General features: G+C 54.6%; 2 non-coding genes and 1 pseudogene across 2 annotated transcripts; 1 reads left to right on the forward strand and 2 right to left on the reverse strand.

The window, feature by feature from the left end:
• Positions 1–405: 405 nt before the first annotated feature.
• Positions 406–613, reverse strand: LOC121161294 (annotated as a pseudogene).
• Positions 614–10,745: 10,132 nt separating this feature from the next.
• LOC121161577 lies at positions 10,746–10,863 on the forward strand. The gene has a single exon (XR_005884690.1). It is a non-coding gene; the product is annotated as a U5 spliceosomal RNA (small nuclear RNA).
• Positions 10,864–14,677: 3,814 nt separating this feature from the next.
• On the reverse strand, positions 14,678–14,795 carry LOC121161576. The gene has a single exon (XR_005884689.1). It is a non-coding gene; the product is annotated as a U5 spliceosomal RNA (small nuclear RNA).
• Between the last annotated feature and the right edge of the window lie 6,661 nt (positions 14,796–21,456).

Below are 21,456 nucleotides of genomic sequence, written 5' to 3' on the forward strand. Positions count from 1 at the left end.
AGAGCAGCTTCTGCCTCCCTCCCTGCAACACCTGCATGGGAGCCCTGGGGAAGCACAGGCAGCCCCAGCAGTGGCAGCAGGCCCCCAGGAGACAGCAGACTGCCCGGCCATTCACCACCTGCTCTAGCCCCCGCCACCCCAGCTGATGGCTTGGCATGAGACACCCTGGGACAGAACCACCCGAGCCCCTCTCTGACCCTTGGCCTTAGGAATCACTGGGGAGAGCACAGTGGTGGTTGCCATGTTAAGTGTTGTATTACAAGGCAAGATAAGACATATGGGTCAGTATTGCCCTCCGGGTTTTTCTGCTTTGCTTTACTTACTTCAATACTAACACCTTTTTAATGATTGCAGGTCATCCCCTGGGCCAAGTCCGTGGGCTAGCAGGACCTGGCAGTAGTGCCATCAGCACAGCCTCCATGCCTCCTGCTCTGACTCCAGCATGGTGAGCATGCTGCCAGCATGGAGCCTTTCACATTGCAGATGGTGAAGTGAGCAGCTCGTGTTGTCCGTGAATTCCACACACCTGGGTACATGATCCCTGGGAGCGGGTCCTGCCCAGCGCCTTGGTGACCCCGGCTAATCTGATGGGCTGCACTCAACTCGTGTCCATGATGGCGGCCCACAGCAGTCAGGTGGAGAGCATGCTCAGTTTCACACAAGGGGACTGCAACAGGTTCATAGAGTCCAGCACGGTGGCTCACCATGTTAATCCTCCACTTACAAACTCCTGTATCCCACATGGCTACCAGATCATGGCCTGGCCTCTGCACTTCCATCCAGCTCCCTGCTTATGGCCTAGGAAAAGCAGTCAAGAATGGCCCAAAGCCTTGGAACCCTGCACTCACATGGGAGACTGGAAAGAAGCTCCAGGCTCTTGGCTTCAGATCAGCTCAGCTCTCGCCATTGTAACCACTTGGGAAGTGAACCAGCAGATGGAAGAGCTCTCTGTCTCTGTCTCTCCTTCTCTGTAAAAAAAATCTGCCTTTCAGGGCCCACCGGCGTGGCCTAGCGGCTAAAGTCCTCGCCTTGAATGCGCTCGGATCGGCGCAGCACCTGCCATTGTGCTCACTTGGGGAGTGAATCATCAGACGGGAGATCTTCCTCTCTGTCTCTCCTCCTCTCTGTGTATCTGACTTTGTAATAAAAATAAATCTTTAAAAAAAAATCTGCCTTCCAAGATTGATTTATTTTTATCGGAGAGGCAGATGCACAGAGAAGAGACACAGAGAGAAAGTTCTTCCATTCACTGTCTACTCCCCAACAGTGTGGGTTGGCTGGATGGAAGCCAGGAATTCAGGACCGTGAAGCAGGTGTCTCATGCCTATGGCAGGAAGTCAAGCACCTGAGCCATTATTCCCTGCTTTCCAGCCACATGAGCAGAAAATCTGATCAGAATCATAGAGTAGCAGCCATCAAAATGGGCACTCTGGAATGGGGTGTAGACGCCCCAAGAGGCAACTTAACCTGCCGTACCTTAAGTTCCAATCATCGCAATCATGTGGGGAGTAGACCAGGAAATGGGAGACCTCTCTGTCTCTCCCTTTCCCTCTCTGTAGTTTTGCCTTTCAAATAAAATAAATAAATCTTTTTTTTTTTAATTGAGATCCATGCATTTGGAAAGTCTTTAAAAAGTTCATAGGAACTTCAGATCAGGAAAAAAAAATACAAATGAATTAAATTTTTTTTGCACCAAAATAATTTTGTACACAAAAATGTGTTTTTCTATTTGAAAGGCAGAGCTGCAGAGAAAGAGTGAGAGAGCTTTTTTTATCCACTGGTCCACTGCCCAAATGGCTGCCACAGCCAGGGCTGGTCCAGGCAGAAGCCAGGCAGCCAAAGCTGGGCTTTCCAACCTCTGAAGGCCCCTAAGACACTGCACAGTCACTCCCAGGCCAGAACTTACCAGTTGGCTTGGAACTCCCAGCTCCGGCATCCTGAGAGCCTCCTTCCAGAACCCCCTCCCCTCAGGCCAGCACTAGCAAGAAGCCAGAGTCAGGGGTGGAGTCTGAAATGGTACCCAACCCAGCTCCATCCTGGGCCATGTCTCCACTTCCCGGCTAAACCCTGCTGCCCCACCTTGAGTTTAGCCCAGCTTTCCATTTCCAGAAATGGATGACCAAATGGTTCTGGACTGCTGGCCAGATAAAGCCCGGATTTAAGTTTCTGGGATTTCTTCTGGTGAACAGCGTCATCAGCCACAGGGGGAAGAGGATGCCAGGAAGACAGGTGGCAATATGGGGGGGAGCCCAAGAGTGGGATGGGCTTGGATTTTCCTCCTTCCGGCTCTCACTCACCTCCCCGCTGTCCCCACTAACACTGCCTTTTCCCCACCTCCTCCCAGAACCTGCAAACTGGAGATATGCTGGAAAACCTGTGAAGTGAGGCACTGGGGAGAGGCCAAACCTCTCCTCAAATGTCCCTGCAGTCCGCACCTACAGGCCCACAGAAGCCATCTCTGCTTGGCTCCTGGCTGTCAACACTCCCTGCCACAGCCTGACTGTAAACTCTCACTCTGGCGGCTGATAAGGTCCTACCAACTACAGCATGAGCCTGGGCCTCCAGCCCTGATAAGCCAGGCTGTCAGCAACGTGTCTGTACCTGCTGAAGCCACCCCTGCACTGGGCCACCCCGACCACTGGTGCCTAGGCCAGGCTGTGGTCACCTTCAGGTGCCCACAGGGAGCCAGGCTGGCAGAACACCGTCAGAGATCATTCTCTGTCCCTGTTGTTGTCTAGAACCTCTATTTGTAGCATCACCTCATCGGTTCTTGGTGGGGTCTGTGAATGGTGGCTGCAGAGGGAGACCATCAGCAGTTGAGCCCCAGGACCACAGCAGCCCTGGACCAGCTGAGGGCCTCCCAGGAGGCTGCCAGCCATCCCTGAGGTGTTAGCAAGTGCTATAGCTGTGGGGGTGGGGTGGAGGGCTGGAGGGAATGTCTGCCTGCATCTGATGTGGAGGGGTCTGGGAAGGTGATGGGCGCATGGCAGCCCTCACCGCAAAACACCACCTAGCCCCAAATGCCAATCCTGCCACTCCTGAGCCGGAGGACACAGAAAGAAGCCTGCCAGTGAGGCCTCTAAATGCCTCGCCTGCTGGGACTCTGGGACAGGGTAGGGCGAGGCAGGGCCCTCGGCTTGGGTGCCCAAGGCCACCGGAAGCCGTTCCACCAGCACCTGCCCACGCCTGGCTCCTCCCCAGGTCTCACTCCCTGGCAGGTCCTTGTGACCTCAGCGCCTCGTGGCTCCACCATCCTGAATGCCACCGGAAGCAGTGGCTGTGGTTTCCAGTGACACCAGAAGGAGCAGTTACAGTTTCCTGAGCGGCAGTTGGGAACAGCTTTCCTTCTACGACTCTCCTCCCCAAGAATGTGATGGCGAGAGGGAGTGTTAGGGACCCACTGCACAGACAAGCAGACTGAGGCTCGGGGCGGTGTCTGCCTCACCCAAGGCCCCTGCTATGGGTTCGGCCATGTCCTCCAGTAGGATATGTGGAAACTCCAGGTCCCAGGACTTCAGGACAGGGCTCTGTTCAGATAGAGGGTCCTTACTGTTCCCAGAAAAGATCAGTGGGCTCTTTCCTAGGCTTAATCCAGAAATAAAAAGCTAGGAATCATTTGCAGACAGAGAAGTTTTATTTGTGAAATGACCAGGTGAACAGGGCAAGAAGAGGGAGCGGGGAAGCACCTCCCGGGAGAGGGCTGGGAGGTGGGGTGCCTCTTGAAAGCAGAGCGGGAGAGACACCAAGGACTCACAAAAGGGTCTTGGGATTTTAAGCATTTGCTGAATCCTCCTTGTCTGGGCAGGAACCTGCAGGGAAGATGTAACTCATTGGTGGTCTCTTGTGCTCCACCTTGAAGGTGTGGCCAAGATTTTAATGTACTTGAATGGATCACGGTGGCAACAGAGGTAAAACAAGGCCATGAGAGCGGACCTTAAGTCATTGTGACTGGTGTAAGGAGACATGTTTTGAAAGGTTTCTTTCTTTTTATTGGAAAGGCAGATTTACAGAGAGGAAAGAAAGATGTTCCATCTGCTGATTCGCTCCCCTAACGGCTTCAACAGCCAGAGACGAGCTGATCCAAAGCTAGGAACCAGGAGCCTCTTCCGGGCCTCCCATGTGAGTGCAGGGTCCCAAGGACTCAGGCCATCCTCAACTGCTTTCCCAGGTCATAAGCAGGTAGCTGGATGGGAAGTGGGGCAGCCAGGACATAAACTGGCATCCATATGGGGTACAATGGTTGCAGGCAGAGGGTCAGCCCGTTCAGCCATCGCACCAGCACCTGTTTTTTATTCAAACCAAGAGGATGCTAAGTGCCCCAAGGAACAGAGCCACAGTCCTGCCAGCTTGGAGAGCTTGGCCAAGATCACGGCCCCTACGATGGTGGTAGCCACCTCCTTGGAGCATAGCATACCCAGGCTGACATAGCCATTGTCCCCCACTGGTAATGAAGGCCTTGGACATGATCCTCTGGCCAGTGTGCGTCTGCCTTTGCACCAGCAGAAACAGGTCAGTGACCCCAGACTCCCTGCTGGACAGGCAGACAAGAGACCTAGGTTGCCCCTGGAGACTAAATTTGTCCTTCACTGGTGGCCCAGCCTAGGGACAGGAAGCCATTCTTAGTCTCTCTCTGTGACCCCTTGGCCATGACCTTGCTGAAGCTTCCACTCTTGCATTCCAGACCCTCCCACTGCAGCGGGGCTTCCGCTGTCTCATGAGTGATGGGTCACTCAGAGTGATGGGTTGCTCCATTTCATCGCCACTCCTTGGCAGGACCTCCCTTCAACACCTCAGATAACTGACGCAGCTCATGAACCCGCAAGTGCTGTCTGGGGCCACACGGCAGCAGGCCTCTTCGTGTGGGCAGTAATGGACACGGGCCTCATGGAGAGTCCGAGCTGGGAGGTGAATCACTACTTTGAGGGAGGGCCAAAACACATGCCCGGGCTCGGATTTGGGCTCTCCTCACCGCAGGCTGGCCTCTGAAAGACGGAAGTAGCAGCAGCGTCTGGCTCATGGGAATTCCATGGAAGGTGAAGAGAGATGGCTACCACCTGCTGCAGGCGGTCCTGGCACACCGCAGTCCCTCCAGTGCGCTTAGGTCCATGTGCAAGGAAGACCAAGCGTGCCGTCTGCAGACGACTGTTTTTGCCCCTGCAATCTTATCCCTGGATCTCTGTGCCACCTGCCACTCCCCCCACAAAGTCTGCTCTTTAGCACCCCAGCCGGGGCTTAGGAAGGTCTAGGAGGTTGAGGATAAGGGTGGTTGCTGGGGCCCTCCAGGCACACTCATCTTCCCAGTTCCCAGGGGAAGTCACATGGGCAGGTCACAGGCAGAGCATGAAGTGCTGTCAGCAGCTCCGACACATTCCTGGGAGTCTTGGGCCCACTGCCCGTGTGGGACTGTGGGAGAAGGCAGGGGCGAAAGAGTGTTACTGAGAGCCAGAGCTGCCCCAGCAGGAGGCAAACTGCAAAGGGGTCCCTGGCTCATCCCATGCGGAGTGGGCACGGGCGTCCATCCGTCCCTTGCCCAGGTAGTCAATTTTGGAGCTATTCCCTTGGAGTAGATTTGCCACCACCCTACCATGAGCTGGCGCTGGTCCTGATAGGAGAGCTAGAAGGGCCTGGCAGGAAAGGTGAAGGAAGACAGCCAGGGCCTGGCACCCCTAAGAGGTCCTCCTTCCCCGGACTTGGCTCAGCCATTAGCCACAAACTCTCAGCATAAATGCCACACCCACGACGCCAAGAAGAGGGTACAGATCATCGGCTGCTGTTTCCCTTTGCTATATAATTCATGGCAAAGATCAAACTTTAAGAAAGTTCCCTATCAACATCTAGAAAGCAATGATGAAAACTAAGAGGAAAAGTCCTGTGCCGCATAATAAAACTAGTAGAGTTCAGCTGGGGACGAGAGTCCACAGCAGGCCCCAGAGGACTGGCCCTTTGCTCAGGAGCCTGTGGTGGTCTCCCTGGCATCAGGACACCCCGGGCTCAGTGCTCAGCCCTGCCCAGCATCACCCACAGCATCTCCACCTTCTTCCATGGATATCCCCAACACAGCACCAACATGTGCCTACGGCTGCGTAGCCAGGCATTGGCAAAGTGCCCACCCAGAGTCATGGATCAGAAACTTAGCCCTCACCTTCATATGTGCTTCTAAAATGATTAACTGGGGGGCCAGCACTGTGCCATAACAAGTAAAACCCCACCTGCAGCGTCAGCATCCCATATGGGCACCAGTCCAAGTCCCAGCTGCTCTATTCACCACCCAGTTCCCTGCTAATGTGTCTGGGAAAGATGCAAAAAATGGCCCAAGTGGTAGGGTTCTTGCACACACATGGGAGACCCAGAGGAAGCCCCATGCTTCTGGCTTTGGTCTGACCCAGCTCTAGCCATTGCAGCCATTTGGGGAATGAACCAGCACGCTGGAAAGATCTCTCGCTCTCTCTGTAACTCTGGCTTTCAAATTTAAAAAATAAATAAATATTTTTAAATGAAATAAAACAGTTAATTGGCTTGAAAGGCAGAGTTACAAAGATGAAGAGATTGTCCGTCAGCTGGTTCACTCCCACAAAGGCCAGGCTGGACCAGGAGTGAGGCTGATGGACCACCATCTGGCCTCCCAGAATTAGCAGGATGCTGGATCAGAAACGTGGAGGAGCCGGGCCTCAAACCAGGCTCTCAGATATGAGGTGTGTGCCCGACGCGGCAGCTTCACTCCCTCACCACGAGGCCTTGATGCCTCCCATGTTCATATGATGATGGTGTGCGCAGGGGGTGGGGGCCTAGGGCAAGTGGCTGGGATTGAATACCATGGGAGTCAGGCCCCCAGGTTAGTGACAGTGGCTTTAAGGGGAAAAGGCGAAGAGGAGAGACTCCAGCAGGTGCACCTGTGTCCTATCGCCCTACTACTCCCTCAGCTGTGTGATGATGCATCAGATGCGCCCTGCTCCAGGCGCTGGTGCACCTGCCTTCAGCTTTCCAAGCCCCCAGAACCCACAGCTGCTCCTGCTAAGTGAGTACCCAGGCTCGGGAAGTTTGTGAGCACCCCCAGAACCCAACAAGACCAATGGGAGCCCCACACAAAACCCAACAAGACCAAACTCAGAGGGGGGCCTGAGCCAGAGCAGGCCTGTCTGAGCAGGAGGCACTGGGCCTGGATCAACACTGCCCAAAGAGACTCTGTGCTAAAAAGAAGGACAGCCCAGGGCTGAATGTTACATGGCATTAGTCCTCCCCTAGGGGGCTGAGCAGTCCCTGGGCCATTTAGGCAGGATTGTGGCAACTGCATCTGATTTGTCACCCTCCTCCCCTGGAAGACACCATGGGTAAGAGGAAGGGCAGCTGTAGGCAGCTTGAAGGACTCCCCCTGCAGGTGGAGAGCACTGTCTGGTGGTGGCCCAGGAGACAACTTCAGATGGACTTTCCAGGGTCCTCTGGGGCCAGATCCTTGAGCTTTCAAGGCTGTGAGCAGGAACTCCAGGACCGGAAACTCGGGGCATCCCTGGCCCTCGGGCAGGAGGGTCAGTGGGCACAGCCCAGCTGGGCTGGGCCTAATAGGCCTCTCTCTAATTCCCGCTGTCCACCAGGCTCCAAGATGGCCACTTCTGCCTCCTCTACATCTCGCTGGAGTGCAGCAGGTAGCAGGGAAACAGCAAAGACAGTCAACGAAGGAGACACACAGCCCACAAGGTCAGTGGGCGCCGAGGACTGGCGGCTCTGCCTGCTGGCCTTCTGCATGTCTGGGGCACCAGTGCCGTCAGCACCGGAACTGCAGGGACAGGCAGGTGGGTGGGGCTGTCCAGGGCTGTCCAGGGCGTTGGGGCCGTGAGCACCATGGCTCCCATGGGCTCTGTAGGCTGACCTCATCGGCCAGGCCCGCCGGAGTGCTTCCTGGGGTCACATTCCACGCTGAAGAGCCCCTCTCCAAGGCCTTGGTTGGCGCCAAGGTCTTTTTAGGAACCAAGACTCTAATTTTAGTGTTCGACACCTTCCTGAAATAGCTACTGTTTTCTCTCTCTCTCAAGCCCCCGGCCTTTCCTGGGGGGGAAGATGAGCCCCTGCATCCCCGTGACCCAAGCTGGTGAGCGCAGGCCCAGGGCCTTGTATGGGTTTAGGTGGATGGACCCTTGTCCCTGCCTCCTGGCTGTCCCCTTGCGGCTGACTCTTGTGAGTGCCCCCTGCTGGTCGGACACACTCAGGCTTGCCCACCTGCGTGGAATCCAGATCCCTCATCCTACCCGGTGTACCCCTTACCTCTGCCAGTGGACGTCATGGCGGAGGTGACACCTTGACCCCCCGTGGTGAGGGGCAGAGCTCTCTTTTCCATTCGCAGGTTCGATTCTACCCTTGACCCCATGAGCACAGCTGTTGGGCCTTTCTGGGCACCTCGTGATGGTGACTGATTGCTTTGTAACCACCCTGTGAGGTGGGTGCCTTCCTCGCCCGCAAGGTCATGGAGCTGCGAGGGGAGGGAGCCAGGACCTGAGCTCAGGAGATCTGGCTTCCGGCTCTTGGCTGAGACCCTCTCCCCCTTGCACGGTGCTCGCCCTACAGTGCTGTGTCGATCCCGGCCACTGGCATACAGTCCTTCACTGGGATTCTTCTATGTGCCCAGGGTGAGCAGGCCAGAGAGGCCATCCTGCTTGCATGGCATCACACAGCAAACTAGTGGTGACAAAGACACCCATTTCCAAAGCTCTCAGGCCCTGGGCGGCTGTCCCAGAAGGAAGCCAAGAGAAGATGGGCTGGAGACCCACGCAGCCCTGGACTAACAGCATCTGGGCACAGAAGGCCTCCGCCCTCAGCCCTTCCCTGAAGTCGGCAAGGCTTTCTAACGGGCCACTGGGCTGAATAGGTGGTGCCCAGGTCCAGCTCCCAGGGCCACTAGGGTGCCAGGCGCACTGGGACAGGGCGTCATCTCCAAGGAGAGAGCGTCCCCTGGTGGCCCTTCTGGGCCCTCCTGGGAAGTCTGGCGCCACCTGCTGGAGGACAGGTAGCAGCCCCCTCCGCCCAGGAGACCTGGGGAGTGGGAGGGTTGGACCAAGGACTCTAAGATTTGCTCCTACATTGGAGCTGCTAGAACCGCAGAAAATGGTGATCCAGGGATCACCCAGGGATCGAGTATAGAAGGTGGTTACCAGACTTCCACATAACGGAGGTTTCGTTTATTTAAAAGGCAGCGTGCCAGAAAGAGGAGACAGAGAAAGATCTTTTATCTGCTGGTTCACCCCTCAAATGGCCACAACATCCAGGGCTCGGCCAAGCGGAGGCCAAGAACTTCATCCAGGTGCATTGCTGGGGAGCTGGGTCGGCAATGGGGGCAGCGGGACAGCTGCTGAACCTGCTGCTGCCACCAGCCCCAGCCTTTCCTTGTTGCCCCGGGGGCTGCAGCAGGCGCTTTCTGCCGCTGGAGACGTATGACCACGGCAGCGGAAGGGTGAGGGCCCTGGGACATCAGCAGACCTTGGAGCCTCCTCCTGCGTGCTAACATCGCTAGTTTGCCTGCTTAAAACACAAAATCATTATTCTTGCCTTAAATGCTTAAAGAAATTCAGAAAATGAAAGGCAGCCTTTTATAAGTATTCAGGTGTTTATTTTGGTGGCCTTTCCCGCATTCCCTGCTAACAGCTCACATGGAAGACCCAGATGAAGCTCCTGGCTTCGGTGTGCCCAGGCCTGGCCGCTGGCGCTCCGGGCGTTGTGGCCATTTGGGAGTTGAACCAGCAAATGGGAGATCTCTCTTTCCCTCTGTCAATGTAACTGACTTTCAAATAAATCTTTTTGTCATTGTTTCTTTATTTGAAAGGCAGAGTTACAGAGGGAGAAGGGGAGGGTGAGAGAGATCTTCCATCTGCTAGTTCATTCCTCAAATGGCCACAATGTCCGGAGCTGGGCCAGTCCGAAACCAGGAGCTTCAGCAGAGTTCCTCACGGGAGTGCAGGGCTCCGAGGCTTTGTGTCAGCCTCTGCTGCTTTCTCAGGCCATTAGCAGGCAGCTGGATCAGAAGTGGAATAGATGGGACACAAACCAGTGCCCATATGGGAAGCTGGCACTGCAAGCAGAGGCTTAACCTGCATGCCATGGTGCCTACCCCATAAATAAAAGGGTTTTTTTTGTAAACATTTATGTTATTTTTATTGGAAAGTCAGATATGAAGAGAGGAGGAGAGAGAGGAAGATCTCTGCTGTTTTCCCAGGTTACAGGCAGGGCGGGAAGTGGCTTGCTGTCGGCCCATGTGGCAGCTCGCGCCCTGCACCTGCGCTGGGCTCCAGCGACAGCTCCTCCCCTGGGTTCCACACAGCGAGCAGGATGAATGCAACGGGTTCTAAAATGATGCTTCTGGAAGCAAACCCGGGACAGTCAGGGAGCAGGGACAGCTCTCCTGCTGGGGTGATCCTAGAGCCGGGGCCCCCCACTGCACCCCGGAGCCTCCGCTCTGCTCTCTGGCGGTGGCCTCGGGCTCTGCGCGAGATGACACAGCCATGGTTCCCGGAAAGCCAAGCCTTGTTGCAAAACCTCATTTACATACCCACAAGGCACTGCGCACCAAGCAAGCTCCGATTTTAAAATTAACAACCCTCATTTTCTTCCCACCTAATTTTCTTTTTAACCTAAAACGAGGTTGCTGTTTTAGGAGTGTCTGAGAAAAAGGCACAAGGCACCAGCTCTTATGGGCAAATAGTCACCATTAGAGTAATAGGAACATGGGCTAGGTGAGGACCATATGTTGTCAGCCAGCACACATACTCTGGTTTCTCTTCAGATCGTATAAATCTTTCGCCTTTTACTAAAGATTTCCGTGGAGAGGAACAATTCTGAGTCTTTACCCAATTTTTTGAGGCCTTGCATTCGTGTAAGGCTAATAATCTTGTGCAAAAACAGATTGCTCTACTGCTAGTACCTTAGGATGCTGGTCAGCTTGGCATATGCTAAAGACACAGCAACTCTTTTGGAATCAAGAGGGTTTTGGATATTGGTGGTACTTGTTTTGCTAGTTGTTGGCTTTTTTTTTTTTTAAGATTTATTTTTATTATTTTTTTTTATTGGAAAGGCGGATATGCAGAGAGGAAGATCTTCCGTCCGATGATTCACTCCCCAAGTGAGCGCAACGGGCCGATGCTATGCCGATCCGAAGCCGGGTCTCCCAAGCGGGTGCAGGGTCCCAAAGCTTTGGCCTGTCCTCGACTGCTTTCCCGGGCCACAGGCAGGGAGCTGGAAGGGAAGCGGGGCTGCCAGGGAAGCGGGGCTGCCGGGATAGAACCGGCGCCCATATGGGATCCCGGGCGTGCAAGGCGAGGACCTTTAACCACTTGCGCCACCGCGCTGGGCCAGGTTTTTTTTTTTTTTAAAGGCTTATTTTACTTTTATTGGAAAGGCAGATATACAGAGAGAAGGGAGATAGATCTCTTCCGGGTCTCCCACGCACCCTTATTATTATTACAAAGTCAGATGTACAGAGAGGAAGATCTGGGCCATCCTCCACTGCTTTCCCAGGCCACAAGCAGGGAGCTGGATGGGAAGTGGAGCTGCTGGGATTAGAACCGGCGCCCATATGGGATCCTGGCGCGTTCAAGGCGAGGACCTTAGCCACTAGGCCACGCCGCCGAGCCCCCATAATCATTTTTTTTAGAGCAAGCCATTATTCATTCTTCAGGAGTAGCCACTGGGTAACAGCCAGAGCTCCAAGACCAAGGTGTGTGTGTGATTACCTACTAATCAGCAAGACATTCCTACTGAAATTTTTTTTGAGACTTTTTTAAATTGGAAAGTCAGATATTTAGAGGAGGAGACAGAGAGGAAGATCTGTCGGAGGATTCACTCCCCCAAGTGACCACAATGGCGGGAGCTATGCGGACCCGGAGCTCTTCAGGATCTCCCATGCGAGTGCAGGGTCCCAAGGCTTTGGGCTGTCCCAGGCCACAGGCAGGAAGCTGGATGGGAAGCAGGGCCACGGGGATAAGATTCTGGCATGTTCAAGGCCACTGCACCGGACCCAGGCTATGGAATTCATAGGGGTAGTTGAGTGTCCACGCAAAGGGGGTGAAACTGCCTCGAGGTGCTTGGAGAGACATCTGCCAAGCCCTGCCATACAGCCGGGAGCTCCTCGCGGCCTTGCCAACAGGGGAGCTGTCCTCTTAACACCCTTGTGTCATCCACACCCACTGCACGGACCCCTGCACCCAGCTGTCTGCCCAGCAGTGTTACACTGCTAGGAGAAAAGCAGCCAGCAGCTGGCAGGCATTCTGAGCCTGGTTAATGCCAAGTGCAGGTGCATGCCACCCCACCACCATATCTCCCACTGCAGCATTCACTGGAACGTGCAAGTGTTGGAGCTGAGGGTAGGCCTGGTAGGGTTCTTTGGGACCATCCCTGCTACGCTGCAGCACCTGCTGGTGAGAGCTGGGATGGAGGCAGGACAGGGACGTGGGAGGCCAAGCTGGGCTAGGCTGCACCAACCGCTGGTGTCAGGGCTTGGAGCAGGCTGGGTGAGGTTAGGCTGCAGCGCCCACTGGTTTGCGTGAAGTCAGATCTAGGGGCAACACTGAATAGGCAGCTGCACCGCCCCCCCTCCCCCCGTAAATGAACTGGCTGATGCAGAGGGCAGATTGAGTGGAAACCTGCACCAGCTGGCACACCTGGGAGCCAGAGCCGAGGGCCTCCCAGGTGGGGCTTCTTAGGGGGCTCCCCAGCTGGACCACTGTGCTCACTTCCCAGCCTCAGGGAGGATCACGCAGACATGTGGTCTGACCCCAGAGATCATGTTGCAAGACTGGGCCACCTCAGCTGCTGACTCCCAGGCTAGAATAAAGAGCATTAGCCACTAGACTACCACGCTGGGCCTGTGCATACGGCATGTTGGAAACCACAAAAACAAAGACCCGGCGCAGAAGCCTAGTGGCTACAGTCCTCGGCTTACATGCCCGAGATCCCATATGGGCGCTGCTTTGTATCTCCAGCTGTTTCACTTCCCATCCAGCTCCCTGCTTGTGGCCTGGGAAAGCAGTGGAGGATGGCCCAAAGCCTTGGGACCCTGCACCTGTGAGGGAGACCCGGAAGAAGCTCCTGGCTCCTGGCTTCAGATTGGCTCAGTACAGGCCATTGCGGTGACTTGGGGAGTGAAGCAGCTGATGGGAGATCTTTCTGTCTCTCCTTCACTCTGTAAATCTAACTTTCCAACAAAAATTTAATACATCTTTAAAAAATAATAAAAACCACGAAAGCAGGGTATTTGTTGTGGCATTATTCCAAATAGCACCTCAGCAGCCTGAATTTCGTGTGTTATTTCCAGAAGAAACAGAAGGTTCGGGTAAGTATTGAAAGAGGACAGTGGGGACCAGAGGGCCAGGGACAGAATCTGAGCTTGGGGTATTAGGTTGTTTTGATTTCTAAACCTTATAAATACTTTCATATTTTTTTTGAAAAAAAAAAAGGCCAATACAGTGGCATAGCGAGCTAATCGTCCACCTGCAGCGTCAGTATCTTACCTGGGCACTGATTCATATCCTGGCTACTCTACTTCCAGTCCAGCTCTGTTCATGGCCTGGGAAAGCAGCGGAGGATGGCTCGAGTCCGTGGGGACCCTGTGTCCATGTGGGAGGCCTGGAAGGAGCTCCTGGCTCCAGATCAACCCAGCTCTGGCTGTTGCAGCCCTCTGGAGAGTGAACTAGCAGATGGAAATTTCTCTATTGTTTCTTCTTTCTCTGTAAATTTTGCGTTTCAAATAAAGCCTAATACAGTTTAAAAAGAGAAAGTTATAGAGAAAAATACATCATGCTTTGAAAAGGTCCTTTTCATGTGAGTGCAAAAATAGTGTCAGAGACCAGCAGGGAGCAGCCCGTGATGGAGAAGCATTTAATGAGGGGGTGTCGCTCCTCTTGGCTCTGAAATCTCCAAGATCGCAATGACGGGGGCAAGTTCCTTACCTCCCCAGCACAGGCATTTGCCACAAACATCCCTCCACACAGGGCTTCGAACCTCAGGCCCTTCGTTGTCCCCCCCTCATAGCCACACCGCCACGCCTGCAGCCACTGTGAGCACACAACAGGCATGTCCAGGATAGCCCAGCCCAGCCCGTGCTGTGGCCTCTGAAGGTTCCGGGCCTTCAGGCGGCCCCACTGGGCTGGAGCCAGGTGCGACTGGGCAGCTCTCTTCCGGAAACTGCATGCCTTCGTGCTGGGGCTGTCTACCATTTCATTCTCTGATTACAGTCCTCTGAGTAGGTGTTAAGCTAAGCTCTGGCAAGTGTATTGATTGAAAAGCAAAGCAATGAGAGAATACCTGCTACGGCAGCTGGGGCTGGGCCAGTCTGAAGCCAGGAGCTTCATCCTCATTTCCCATGTGGGGGCAGGAGCTCGAGGTCTTCGGTCATCATCTGCTGCCTCCTTAGATGCACTAGCAGGCGGCTGATTCTTTTGGAACAGCGGGTTAGGCTGGGTTATGCTGCCAGCTCCCTGCTATGGCACCAGCTTGTGGCTTGGAAAGAGAACCGGCCAAAGCCTTGGGATTCCCAGCAGTTCCTGGATCCTTCGCAGTAGCACCCTCAAGCCACCGTATGTAGCAGACATTTTCAGTGCCTTGAGTTGATAGAGTGAGCAGGACTCAAACACTGAACTATAAACCACCACTGAACAAAATCCTTGGAAAACAACCGTCTGTCATTCAACACAGTGTTATTAGCTTTGCATAAATGCAAAGCCTCAAAAAATTGGGTAAAGACTCAGAATTGTTCCTCTCCACGGAAATCTTTAGTAAAAGGCGAAAGATTTATACGATCTGAAGAGAAACCAGAGTATGCCCTTCGTCCTGGCACACGGTTCTCACCTAATCCATGCCTCTATTTCTCTAGTGGCGACTATTTGTTCCCCAAACCTGGGGCCTCTTTTTCTGAAACACCCTTACAATAGCAACCTCATTTGGGTTAAAAATATAAAAAGCTACAGAAGTGAGAAAGGGATTCGAATACGTGTAAACTCGGGAATTGTTTGGTGCGCAATGCACTGTGGGTATGCAAATAAGGGCCTGCGGCCGGTTTCCCTGCTGCCCGCGCCTGTGCGCTCAGGCCACCAGCAGGGGGCAGAAGCGAGGCCCCTCTGACAGGCGTCTATCACCAGCGCGCTCCACTGTCAAAGGAAACTTAGAAGGGCAGGTGTTGTGCACGCTTGGCTAGGTCTTTTTTGGGGATCTAGCACCTCCCGTCAAATTGCCTGGGATTAATCAAATCCTGTCTCCTCTACTTTAATTTCAACTTCCTGAGACGGGCACACAGGGAAGTAGTGGTGGTAATTCAGGAGCTCAGGGCCCTGTTCACCCTGGCTGATGGCTCAAGTGTGGGAGGCCAGGAAGTAGTTCCTGGCTCCTGGCTTTAGCCTGGCCTATCCCTGGCTGTGACAGCAAAGGGAGTCACCAAATGAAAGCTCACTGGCTCTCCCCTGCACTGCTACTCTGCCTCTCAAATCTAGAACTCTTTACAAATTAATTATGTTATGAGATATCTTCATTTTTATTTTAATTTTTTTTTTAAGATGCACTTAGTTGAAAGGCAAGGCAACAGAAAGAGAAGAGGGCTCTTCCATCAGCTGCTTCATATCCAGACACTTGCCCAGTCCGGGCCAAGCTGAATCTAGGAGCCCGGAATCCAGCCAAGTCCCCGCCCTGGATGGCAGGGGCCCGAGCCCTTGGGCCATCTTGCACTGCTTTCCCAGGCACATTAGCAGGGGATCAGAGGCGGAAGTGCTAGGACCCAAACTGCTGGGATCACAATGCAGGCCCCCCATTAAGTGTAGTTTGAAAACAAATGTGTGTTATGGCAACAAAAGTGTTTCCTCGTTTGCCTATTATGGATTAGGAGCAAGTGGCCAGCCTGTCTTAACGTAAACTCAGCGGTGTTTCAAGATACCTGCCCCCACTGAAATGCAAACACACCGGTTGCTGTCTCTGAGTTCTACTGTGACAGTGACACGAGTGCCCGAGTGGTCACAGGAGCAAGTGTTGAGCTTTGACTGCCTGGCTGTGGGTCCCTCGCATGTTCCCTGCAGGCCCCAGGTTTCGAAGTGGCCGCCTGTCCAGGATGCCCCTGCCTGTGGGTGAACACTTGGAACTGACCAGTGCGCTTTGCACGCCTGGGCATGAGTGGAGTGGGACTTTTCAACCACCAGATGAAGTAGGAAGATGCTATTATGCCCACTTTACAGGTGGGAACGGAGAGCATAAATGACAGGCCTGCCTGGACACAGGGCCAGCCGCCATCCCCGCCCAGTGTGCTCTCAAGAAGGTCCCCACCCTAGAAGGCAGCTCAGGTACTTTGGATCAGCATTTGCTTCTGAGAAAAGCCATGGCCATTTCCACCAGCTTGCCTGCCCTCCCTCCTTCTTACATTTTAATTTACCTGATTTATTATTTATCTGAAACATAGAACAAGATTTCTCCCGCACTGCCTTACTCCCTAATTTCCTGCAACCACTGGGGCTGGGCCAGGCAGGAGCCAGGAGCCCAGAACTCAGTGTGGGTTCCCAACACAGTGACAAGGACCCAAGCACTGGAGCCCTCATTACCTACTGCACCCACTCTCCTGCCCGGCTGCCCATGCCAGGCCCCCGGGCGAGCACCTGCAGGAAGATGAAGTGGACTGGAACCCTGGCGTTCTGATACGGGAGAGGCTGTGCCAAGGGGAATCCTGGCCACTGAGCCCACTGCTGGCCCCTTCCGGGACACCCACTAAGTGTTCACAGAGGGCTCTGCTGGCACAGGCTGGCACCAGGGCACCAGGACCCTCCTGCACTGTGGTAGAGGCATCCAGCAACCTATCCTTGGAGCTCCATATCCTGCCGCAGGCCCAGCTCCAAGGTGACCTCCTTTTGATTTTTGGGCGAGGAGTGGATTAAGTTTTAACCATTACCAGGTTATTGAAGCTGTGAACTAGGGCCTGGCTTTCAGAGGCCAGGAACACAGGTGAACAGTGTCTAACTCCGTAACCACATTGCCCGCTTGCGTCTCTGTGGGTGCTGCACCTGAACACGCTGAGAGGCTAAGTGTTCTGACGCCACCCTCACTTTGCCACCAGGGTAGGTCTTCACAGGGTCTCCTCAGCCTGGAAGGGCCTCTCCCATTAGCTGACCTGGCTGACCACCCAGGAGGCCAGGTGCATCACGGCAGCAGGGTCATTGTCTGGTTCCCCACCTGTTGGTGCCCCTCCTGGTGCTGGCTCCCAGAGCCCCAGACCATGCCCGTCCAGAGGCGCACCCAGGGGACCAATGTCCTAGGCCAGGGCTGAGATCCTGCTGCGGGAGTGTGAGAGCTGTGCTTGAATGCTATGCCAGCTGCGCCTCCCCAGGCCTGCCCCACCCACAAGGAGTCCTGGGTTGGAAGGGAACTGCTTCTGCCCGCCAGAAACCGGACAGACAGGCTGGTGGCTCTTTCTGGAACGTGTCCACCCTGGCTAGGGCAGTAAGTGGGAGTATCTTGTGTTCAGGATAGGGGTATCAGAGTGTGGGCCACAGGTTGGGGGTGGGGGACTGCCTGCCCCATCCCCACCCGTAGTGCTTCTTGCTCTCTCGGAGCCTTTCCGCAGGTAGGGCAACTTGCCTGGGTGTCTGCCCTGCCACCGGACCCCTAGCCAGGCCTCAGAAGTCCAGCCCTGGAGACTGGTGCTGTGACACAGCCGGTTTTAAGCCGTTGCCTGCACGCTAGCATCTCATGTGGGTGCTGGCTTAAATCCCAGCTGTTCTGCCTCTGATCCAGCACCCTGCTAATGGGAAAAGTAGCAGAGCATGGCCCAGGTGCGTGGATCCTACCATCCACCACAAAGGTCCCGATGCAGCTCAGGGCTGCTTGGTTTCAGTCTGGCCCAACCCCAGCCATTGTGGCCAGCTGGGAAGGGAACCAGTAGATGAAAAAGTGCCTGGTGTCCTCACCCCCTCTGTAACTTTGTCTTTCAAACACTGAAATGAAGAGTTAGGAAAGCAGCAGCCGCTGCCCAGGCCACTGCAAATTAGGAAGGCCCCTGACAATAGTCCCTTTAAGAACCAAATGTCTCAAAAAAAGAACTGAGCTTCTTATTAGTCTTCTAAATTGGACATGCTTTCTGAGAATCCGAGAAATATACCACCAATGACTTTTTTGTTTGTTTGTTTTTGTTTTATTTTGGTCATCAATGGCTTTTTAAAAAAGATTTATTGGGCCTGGCATAGTAATCTAGTTGCTTAAGTCCTAGCCGGGATACCATATGGGCACTGGTTTTAATCCCGGCAGCCCCACTTCCCATCCAGCTCCCTGTTTGTGGCCTGGGAAAGCAGTCGAGGATGGCCCCAAGCCTTGGGACCTGCACCTGTGAGCGAGACCCAGAAGAGCTCCTGGCTCCTTGCTTCGGATTGTTTCAACTCTGGCTGTTGTGGCCTTTTGGAGAGTGAGTCAGTGGACGGAAGATCTTCCTCTCTGTCTCTCCTCCTCTCTGTATATCTGACTTTCCTATAAAAATAAAATAAAAAATTAAATTGTAAAAGGTTTATTTATTTGAAAGGCAGTGTGAAAACAAGGAGGAGTGGGGGAGAGACCTTCCATTGCTGCCTCGCTAATGGCTGCTGAGACTGGACCAGACTGAAGGGAGAAGCAAAGAACCCCCTCCATCTGGTTCTTCCCTCTGGGTGCAGGAACTCAGGGACTTGGGCCATCCTTTGCTGTCTCTCCGGGAGCATTTGCAGGGAGCTGCATGGGAAGTGGAGCGGCCAGGGCCTCCAGCAGGTGCCCTGATGTGGGATGCACCCCGATGTGGGCCACAGGGTGGTACCGCTGCCTGCTGTCTGCTGGTTTGTCGCCTCCCTGACAAGCTTCCCCTGAAGGCTGCACCTGCTGGGCTGCTGGAACACTTTGGCTGGGGGCTTACACGCTGCAAGAGTGTTTTCCGATCGTGGAGGTGGGTGGTCTGCAGCCAGGGTGTTGGCACAGCTGGCTTCTGTAAGGGTCCTCTTCTGGACCGCAGGTGCTGTCTTGTGGCATCCATGTGCCAGGAAGGGGACAGGAGCACTCTCGGAGGCTCCCCCTCATTTTTTATTACAAAGTCAGATATACAGAGAGGAGGAGAGGCAGAGAGGAAGATCTTCCGTCCGATCATTCACTCCCCAAGTGACCACAACAGCCGGTGCTTTGCCCATCTGAAGCCAGGAGCCAGGAACTTCTTTCCAGGTCTCCCATGCGGGTGCAGGGTCCCAAAGCTTTGGGCCGTCCTCGACTGCTTTCCCAGGTCACAAGCAGGGAGCTGGATGGGAAGTGGAGCTACTAGGATTAGAACCGGCGCCCATATGGGATCCCGGGCACGTTCAAGGTGAGGACTTTAACCACTAGACCACGCCGCCGGGCCCTATTTCATTTATTCGAAAGGCAGGGTTACAGACGGAGAGATAGAGAGCTTCCATCTGCTGGTTCACAAAGGCCGGAGCTTCATCCGAGCTTCCCATGTGAGTGCAGGGGCCCAAGGACCTGAGCCACCTTCAATGCCAGCATTGGATGCCACCTAGGATGCCAGCATTTCAAGTGGCAGCGTGACTTGCTATGCCACAACACAGATCTCTGGATCCCTTTAAACATTGAACCCAACTGCGATGGCTCCACCTCGAGACCCAGCCCCCTCCCAAAGAACTCTCCTACTAACTTATTGCACAGGGGTGGGGGTGGGGGCTGGATTTGAACTTGGGACCTCCAGTAGGGCTCAAGCTTTCAGTCCTTAACAGAATGTTGGGGAGACCCTTCCCTGGGGGAGTCACAGGCCCTGGGGTTTCTGTTAGCCTAGGAGTCCCAGGAAGAGGAACCCCAGCTCTGACCTCAGGCTGTTTACTTAGGAAGTGATCCCAGGAAGTAGGCAGCCTGAGGGAGGGAGGCCAGTGGGGTGTGGTGGCAGGGGTGGGGTGGGGCAGAGTGGGGAGCTTGTGGGAAGTCTCCACCCCAGGGACCAAAGAGGGACCTTGTCTGTACCCCGCTTTCCCAGGGCAGTGCTGTTCTTCCTGTGCTTCAAGGGCATACAAGGAGCAACTTCCCACAGTCAGAGGGTGTGGCTGCCTGAGCCCTGGGCAGATGTGGTCAGGCCACAGCAGCAGGACTCGGAGGAGTCAGCAGGGGGCAGGGACACAGGCACCAGAGGTGCGGTGCTGTGGTGCAGGTTCCAGGAAGGGAAGCCGTTGCCAAGGCGACTCTTCCAGTGTGGAGCAGTACTGGATGGCAAGCCCCTGCAATGCTACCCCAGACCTCGGGCCCTGACAAGGCCATGGGATAAAGCCTGCTTGTGCAGCCAGCTGCCCACCTTGCTTCCTGTGAGCTGGTGGCCATCTGGCCAAGCAGAGCAGACCCTGCAGGGACAGCCCAAGGCCTGCGGGGCCAGCCTATGGGAACCCCAGCTTGGAAGCCAGCAGAGGAGTCCTGAGGGCAGACCTGGGGCTGGGCGGGCTGGTGCTCCACAGCCATGCGGGACGTTGGGCAGAATCACTAAGGGCCGTGTTCCTCAACTCCCAAATTAACATCCTTTTAAAAGAATTGAGAGGCAGATTTTAAAAAAATTATTTATTTTTATTGGCAAAACAGAGATAAAGAGGAGAGACAGAGAGGAATATCTTCTGTCCACTGATACGCCCCCCAAGTGATTGCAACAGCTGGAGCTGTACCAATCTGAAGCTAGGAGCCAGGAGCTTCCTCCGGGTCACTCATGTGGGTGCAGGATCCCAAGAATTTGGGCGGTCTTCGACTACTTTCCCAGGCCACAAGCAGGGAGCTGGAAGGAAAGCAGAGCTGCCGGGATTAAAATTGGCGTCCATATGGGATCCCAGAAAGGTGAGGATTTTAGCCACCAGGCTACAGTGCTGGGCCCTGAAAGGCAGATTTACAGAGAAAAGGAGAGACAAAGAGATCTTCCATCCACTGGCCCACTCCTCACATGACCTCAACAGCTGGAGCTGGGCCTGTCCGAAGCTGGGAGTTTCTTCCTGGCCTCCCACATGAGAGCAGGGTAACAGACTCTCAGGCCATCTTCTGCTACTCCCGGGGGAGCTGGACTGCAAGTGGGACAGCCCGAGCAGTAACTGGCACCCATAGAGGATGTGGTGCTGAGGGTGGAATCCTTACCCACTGTACCACAGCGCCAACCCTTCAAACTGAGAGCCATGTTCACGTAAAGCAATAATGGCAGGCACCTGACAGAACTTCAACCCCAAATACGAGTTCACTGATACTCATCGCTCAGTGGATACTTCCCAGGAGTTGGGAATTGGGGTTCACATACCCAGGTGCAAGTTCAACGCAGAGTGGAAGCTTCCTTGCAGTCAGGCAGCTTCCAGCACAGCATGAGCAGAAACGGAAGGGGCGTGGACTGAAGGGGCTGGGAAGCTGGGCACCACAGTAGCGCCCAGCTGACTCCGCTGTGGTTGCACAGCAGGCTCCCTGGCCGATCGACTGCCTTCCTGGCAAGTCATGCCA

The sequence above is a fragment of the Ochotona curzoniae genome, unplaced genomic scaffold, assembly GCF_017591425.1.
Source record: "Ochotona curzoniae isolate NIBS_2020 unplaced genomic scaffold, NIBS_Ocur_1.0 contig_4792, whole genome shotgun sequence".
Lineage (NCBI taxonomy): Eukaryota > Metazoa > Chordata > Mammalia > Lagomorpha > Ochotonidae > Ochotona > Ochotona curzoniae.